The sequence below is a fragment of the Oncorhynchus keta genome, unplaced genomic scaffold (assembly GCF_023373465.1).
Source record: "Oncorhynchus keta strain PuntledgeMale-10-30-2019 unplaced genomic scaffold, Oket_V2 Un_scaffold_187_pilon_pilon, whole genome shotgun sequence".
Classification (NCBI taxonomy): domain Eukaryota; kingdom Metazoa; phylum Chordata; class Actinopteri; order Salmoniformes; family Salmonidae; genus Oncorhynchus; species Oncorhynchus keta.
In genome coordinates this window covers 40,198-47,500 of record NW_026290840.1, presented here as the reverse complement: position 1 = coordinate 47,500, position 7,303 = coordinate 40,198, and the positions used below count along the sequence as shown (strand labels likewise).

Sequence of the window (7,303 nt, the reverse complement as noted above, 5' to 3'; positions counted from 1 at the left end):
AGCACGACCAGCTGGACTGGGAACAGCCAGGAGTCATCAGGCCAGGTAGTCCTGATGCATGGTCCTAGGGCTCAGGTCCTCTGGGAGGAGAGGGGGAGAGAGAGAATTACAGGGAGCATACTTCAATTAACACGGCACACCAGATAAGACATGAGAATTACACCCAATATAAAAGACTGATCCTAGTCCCCCGGCACATAGATTATTGCTCCATAGATACTGGAGGCTGAGGGCGGTCCGGGGACACTGTGGCCCTGTCCGACGATACCTCTGTCTGCTGGTTGGTGGGCTGGGAGGAGCCCTGTCTATCTGCTGGTTGGTGGGCTGGGAGGAGCCCTGTCTGTCAGCTGGTTGGTGGGCTGGGAGGAGCCCTGTCTGTCTGCTGGTTGGTGGGCTGGGAGGAGCCCTGTCTGTCTGCTGGTTGGTGGGCTGGGAGGAGCCCTGTCTGTCTGCTGGTTGGTGGGCTGGGAGGAGCCCTGTCTGTCTGCTGGTTGGTGGGCTGGGAGGAGCCCTGTCTGTCTGCTGGTTGGTGGGCTGGGAGGAGCCCTGTCTGTCTGTTGATTGGTGGGCTGGGAGGAGCCCTGTCTGTCTGTTGATTGGTGGGCTGGGAGGAGCCCTGTCTGTCTGCTGGTTGGTGGGCTGGGAGGAGCCCTGTCTGTCTGTTGATTGGTGGGGTGGGAGGAGCCCTGTCTGTCTGTTGATTGGTGGGCTGGGAGGAGCCCTGTCTGTCTGCTGATTGGTGGGCTGGGAGGAGCCCTGTCTGTCTGCTGATTGGTGGGCTGGGAGGAGCCCTGTCTGTCTGCTGATTGGTGGGCTGGGAGGAGCCCTGTCTGTTGGTTTCACCCCCAAAACAAATCAGTCGCACTAGACAGGACTGGACAGACATACAGACTACACTAGACATATAGACTGAACAGACAGACAGACTACTCTAGACATATAGACTGAACAGACAGACAGACAGACAGACTACACTAGACATATAGACTTAACAGACAGACAGACTACACTAGACATATAGACTGAACAGACAGACAGACTACACTAGACATATAGACTGAACAGACAGACAGACTACACTCTAGACATATAGACTGGACAGACATACTGACTACACTAGACATATAGACTGAACAGACAGACAGAGAGACTACACTAGACATATAGACTTAACAGACAGACAGACTACACTAGACATATAGACTGAACAGACAGACAGACTACACTAGACATATAGACTGAACAGACAGACAGACTACACTAGACATATAGACTGAACAGACAGACAGACTACACTAGACATATAGACTGAACAGACAGACAGACTACACTAGACATATAGACTGAACAGACAGACAGACTACACTAGACATATAGACTGAACAGACAGACAGACTACACTAGACATATAGACTGAACAGACAGACAGACTACACTCTAGACATATAGACTGGACAGACATACTGACTACACTAGACATATAGACTGAACAGACAGACAGACTACACTAGACATATAGACTGGACAGACATACAGACTACACTAGACATATAGACTGAACAGACAGACAGACTACACTCTAGACATATAGACTGAACAGACAGACAGACTACACTAGACATATAGACTGAACAGACAGACAGACTACACTCTAGACATATAGACTGAACAGACAGACAGACTACACTAGACATATAGACTGAACAGACAGACAGACTACACTAGACATATAGACTGAACAGACAGACAGACTACACTACACTAGACATACAGACTGAACAGACAGACAGACTACACTAGACATATAGACTGAACAGACAGACAGACTACACTAGACATATAGACTGGACAGACAGACAGACAGACTACACTAGACATATAGACTGAACAGACAGACAGACTACACTACAGACATATAGACTGAACAGACAGACAGACTACACTAGACATATAGACTGACAGACAGACAGACTACACTAGACATATAGACTGGACAGACAGACAGACAGACTACACTAGACATATAGACTGGACAGACAGACAGACTACACTAGACATATAGACTGGACAGACAGACAGACTACACTAGACATATAGACTGGACAGACAGACAGACTACACTAGACATATAGACTGGACAGACAGACAGACTACACTAGACATATAGACTGGACAGACAGACAGACTACACTAGACATATAGACTGGACAGACAGACAGACAGACTACACTAGACATGTAGACTGGACAGACAGACAGACTACACTAGACATACAGAGGGGAGAACAAGTATTTGATACACTGCCGTTTTTGCAGGTTTTCCTACTTACAAAGCATGTAGAGGTCTGTAATTTTTTTAATCATAGGTACACTTCAACTGTGAGAGACGGAATCTAAAACAAAAATCCAGAAAATCACATTGTATGATTTTTAAGTAATTAATTTGCATTTTATTGCATGACATAAGTATTTGATCACCTACCAACCAGTATGAATTCTGGCTCTCACAGACCTGTTAGTTTTTCTTTAAGAAGTCCTCCTGTTCTCCACTCATTACCTGTATTAACTGCACCTGTTTGAACTCGTTACCTGTATAAAAGACACCTGTCCACACACTAAATCAAACAGACTCCAACCTCTCCACAATGGCCAAGACCAGAGAGCTGTGTAAGGACATCAGGGATAAAATTGTAGACATGCACAAGGCTGGGATGGGCTACAGGACAATAGGCAAGCAGCTTGGTGAGAAGGCAACAACTGTTGGCGCAATTATTAGAAAATGGAAGAAGTTCAAGATGACGGTCAATCACCCTCGGTCTGGGGCTCCATGCAAGATCTCACCTCGTGGGGCATCAATGATAATCAATGATCATCATAATTAATGCAAATTAATTACTTAAAAATCATACAATGTGATTTTCTGGATGTTTGTTTTAGATTCCGTCTCTCACAGTTGAAGTGTACCTTTGATACAAATTACAGACCTCTACATGCTTTGTAAGTAGGAAAACCTGCAAAATCGGCAGTGTATCAAATAAGCCCATTGTATATACTTTGCTGGACAGACAGACAGACAGACTGGGATGTACAGAGAGACAGACTATACTGGACAGACAGACACATTTACTGGGCTGTCAAGCGTAGTCTGTCTGTCTAGTATGTCTGTCTTTTTCTCTCTCTTTCAATTGTTCAATTCAATTCAGTTTTCTTTATTGGCATGATGTAAAAATGTACATATTGCCAAAGCTTACTTTGGAGATTTACAATTAATTAATTAAAATAATTAATAATAATAATGATCAATATTGTCAACAGGACAACAGTAACAACAATAATCAATAATACAATAACTTTAAACAGGTTGATTGGTCTGTCAGACACTGTCCCTCATCTTATGGCAGGCAGCAATGCTGTACGCTGCCAACCCACAGCTCTCTGCCAACCCACAGCTCTCTTCGTCCTCCCCCAACAGGACGGGTAGCCTGTCCTCATCAGAGAGGTCTTTTAAACCTTGTATCAGGGTTTTAAATTTGAGGAAATGACACTCTCTAATTGTTTTATATTTTTGACATTTTGTCAGGAAATGCAGCTCTGTCTCGGGTTCTGCTGTGGGGCAGTGGTTACACAGCCTTTCCTCTACAGGGAGCCAGGTTTTCCTGTGTCTACCCTTCTCAACGGCAAGGCTGTTCTCACTGAGCCTGTACATTGTCAAGGTTTTTCTAAGATTTTGATCAGTAACCATGGTCAAATAGTTTGCCACGGTGTTCTGTCGATTTAGGGCCAGGTAGCACTGCATTTTGCTTTGTGCTTGTTCTTGTGTTTCCCAAAAAGCAATTTAGTTTTGTTTTTGTAATTTGTTTTATTCTGATTGATTGGATGTTCTGGTCCTGAGGCTTCAGTGTGTTAGTAGAACAGGTTAGTGAACTCAACCCCAGGACCAGCTGGATGAGGGGACTGAGGCTTCAGTGTGTTAGTAGAACAGGTTAGTGAACTCAGGACCAGCTGGATGAGGGGACTGAGGCTTCAGTGTGTTAGTAGAACAGGTTTGTGAACTCAACCCCAGGACCAGATGGATGAGGGGACTGAGGCTTCAGTGTGTTAGTAGAACAGGTTAGTGAACTCAGGACCAGCTGGATGAGGGGACTGAGGCTTCAGTGTGTTAGTAGAACAGGTTTGTGAACTCAGCTGGATGAGGGGGGACTGAGGCCCAGGTTACCAGATGGATGAGGGGACTGAGGCTTCAGTGTGTTAGTAGAACAGGTTAGTGAACTCAGAACCAGCTGGATGAGGGGACTGAGGCTTCAGTGTGTTAGTAGAACAGGTTAGTGAACTCAGAACCAGCTGGATGAGGGGACTGAGGCTTCAGTGTGTTAGTAGAACAGGTTTGTGAACTCAGTCCCAGGACCAGCTGGATGAGGGGACTGAGGCTTCAGTGTGTTAGTAGAACAGGTTTGTGAACTCAGGACCAGCTGGATGAGGGGACTGATGCTTCAGTGTGTTAGTAGAACAGGTTTGTGAACTCAGGACCAGCTGGATGAGGGGACTGAGGCTTCAGTGTGTTAGTAGAACAGGTTAGTGAACTCAGGACCAGCTGGATGAGGGGACTGAGGCTTCAGTGTGTTAGTAGAACAGGTTAGTGAACTGAGAACCAGCTGGATGAGGGGACTGAGACTTCAGTGTGTTAGGAGTACAGGTTAGTGAACTCAGAACCAGCTGGATGAGGGGACTGAGGCTTCAGTGTGTTAGTAGAACAGGTTTGTGAACTCAGCCCCAGGACCAGCTGGATGAGGGGACTGAGGCTTCACTGAGTTCAGTGAACAGGTTTGTGAGTAGAACTTCAGGTTTGTAGAACAGGTTTGTGAACTCAGCCCCAGGACCAGCTGGATGAGGGGACTGAGGCTTCAGTGTGTTAGGAGAACAGGTTAGTGAACTCAGGACCAGCTGGATGAGGGGACTGAGGCTTCAGTGTGTTAGTAGAACAGGTTAGTGAACTCAGCCCCAGGACCAGCTGGATGAGGGGACTGAGGCTTCAGTGTGTTAGTAGAACAGGTTTGTGAACTCAGCCCCAGGACCAGCTGGATGAGGGGACTGAGGCTTCAGTGTGTTAGTAGAACAGGTTTGTGAACTCAGCCCCAGGACCAGCTGGATGAGGGGACTGAGGCTTCACTGTGTTAGTAGAACAGGTTTGTGAACTCAGGACCAGCTGGATGAGGGGACTGAGGCTTCAGTGTGTTAGTAGAACAGGTTAGTGAACTCAGGACCAGCTGGATGAGGGGACTGAGGCTTCAGTGTGTTAGTAGAACAGGTTTGTGAACTCAGGACCAGCTGGATGAGGGGACTGAGGCTTCAGTGTTTCAGGTTTGCTCAGGACCAGCTGGATGAGGGGACTGAGGCTTCAGTGTGTTAGTAGAACAGGTTTGTGAACTCAGGACCAGCTGGATGAGGGGTCTGAGGCTTCAGTGTGTTAGTAGAACAGGTTTGTGAACTTGGACCAGCTGGATGAGGGGACTGAGGCATTGTTTAGAACAGGTTTTCCTCTGGACCAGCTGGATGAGGACTGAGGCTTCAGTGTGTTAGTAGAACAGGTTAAACTCAGAACCAGCTTGATGGGGGACTGAGGCTTCAGTGTGTTAGTAGAACAGGTTTTGAGAACCAGCTGGATGAAATGAGACTTGTTTTGTTTTTGGTTTTGAACTCAGAACCAGCTGGATGAACTGAGGCTTCAGTGTTTAATGAACAGGTTTGTGAACTCAGCCCCAGGACCAGCTGGATAGGGGACTATTTCAATGTTTAGTAGAACAGGTTTGTGAACTCAGCCCCAGGACCAGCTGGATGAGGGGACTGAGGCTTCAGTGTGTTAGTAGAACAGGTTTGTGAACTCAGCCCCAGGACCAGCTGGATGAGGGGACTGAGGCTTCAGTGTGTTAGGAGAACAGGTTAGTGAACTCAGCCCCAGGACCAGCTGGATGAGGGGACTGAGGCTTCAGTGTGTTAGGAGAACAGGTTAGTGAACTCAGCCCCAGGACCAGCTGGATGAGGGGACTGAGGCTTCAGTGTGTTAGGAGAACAGGTTAGTGAACTCAGCCCCAGGACCAGCTGGATGAGGGGACTGAGGCTTCTGTGTTAGTAGAACAGGTTTGTGAACTCAGCCCCAGGACCAGCTGGATGAGGGGACTGAGGCTTCACTGTGTTAGTAGAACAGGTTTGTGAACTCAGGACCAGCTGGATGAGGGGACTGAGGCTTCAGTGTGTTAGTAGAACAGGTTTGTGAACTCAGCCCCAGGACCAGCTGGATGAGGGGACTGAGGCTTCAGTGTGTTAGGAGAACAGGTTAGTGAACTCAGGACCAGCTGGATGAGGGGACTGAGGCTTCAGTGTGTTAGTAGAACAGGTTAGTGAACTCAGCCCCAGGACCAGCTGGATGATTGGACTGAGGCTTCAGTGTGTTAGTTTTTTTGTGAACTCAGCCCCAGGACCAGCTGGATGAGGGGACTGAGGCTTCAGTGTTTAGTAGAACAGGTTTGTGAACTCAGCCCCTTTTTGGATGAACTGAGGCTTCACTGTGTTTTAACGCCAGTAGAACAGGTTTGTGAACTCTGGACCAGCTGGATCCCGAGGCTTCAGTGGTCTAGTAGAACTGGTTTGTCTACACTCAGCCCCAGGACCAGCTGGATGGTCTACTTCAGTGTGTCAGTCTACAGGTTTGTGAACTCTGCCCCTCTCCAGCTGGATGAGTGGGCTTCACTGTGTCAGTAGAACCCTTGTCCTCAGGACCAGCTGGATGAGGGGACTGAGGCTTCTGTGTCTAGTACCCAGGTTTGTGAACTCTGGACCAGCTGGATGAGGGACTGAGGCTTCAGTGTGTTAGTAGAACCTGTTTGTGAACTCAGGACCAGCTGGATGTCCCTCTCCTCTCAGTGGTCTACACCCTGAACTCAGGGCCAGCTGGACACCCCTTTTCTGTGCTCCTCTCCATTCAGGGCTGGTCTACACCCTGTCAGTCTCACTGTATTTTCTGTTTCCCTTAATTGCTCTTTGTGGTCTTTACACCCTGGATCAGTCTAACACTGCCCTCTGCATCCCCTGCAGTTTTCCTCTGGACATATGGTCTACACCCTGTCAGTTTCACACCCCTCTGTCCCCTCCTCTTTGATGGTCTTGTTTTGTTTTTTTGTCAGTCTACACACCCCTCTGTGCCCTTGGTTTAATGACACTCTCAATGGTCTTAGCACCCTGATATTTCAACCCCTTGTCTCCTCTCCTCTCTGGTCTCACCTCTCTCTCTCAGTCTCTCTCTCTCTGTC

At 47.6% G+C, this 7,303-nt stretch overlaps 1 long non-coding RNA gene across 50 annotated transcripts; it reads left to right on the top strand.

The window, feature by feature from the left end:
* Positions 1-1,937: 1,937 nt before the first annotated feature.
* Positions 1,938-6,535, top strand: LOC127927874 (uncharacterized). 50 transcript variants are annotated; one of them, XR_008129423.1, is made up of 7 exons: positions 1,938-4,170; positions 4,260-4,753; positions 4,854-5,304; positions 5,415-5,475; positions 5,802-5,868; positions 5,936-6,069; positions 6,135-6,430. It is a non-coding gene; the product is annotated as an uncharacterized LOC127927874 (long non-coding RNA). The 50 variants fall into 50 exon arrangements; XR_008129397.1 differs by lacking the exon at positions 5,415-5,475 and having other exon boundaries at positions 1,939-3,914; positions 4,110-4,170; positions 5,802-6,069; XR_008129389.1 differs by lacking the exon at positions 5,415-5,475 and having other exon boundaries at positions 1,939-3,914; positions 3,982-4,170; positions 5,802-6,069.
* Positions 6,536-7,303: the final 768 nt, after the last annotated feature.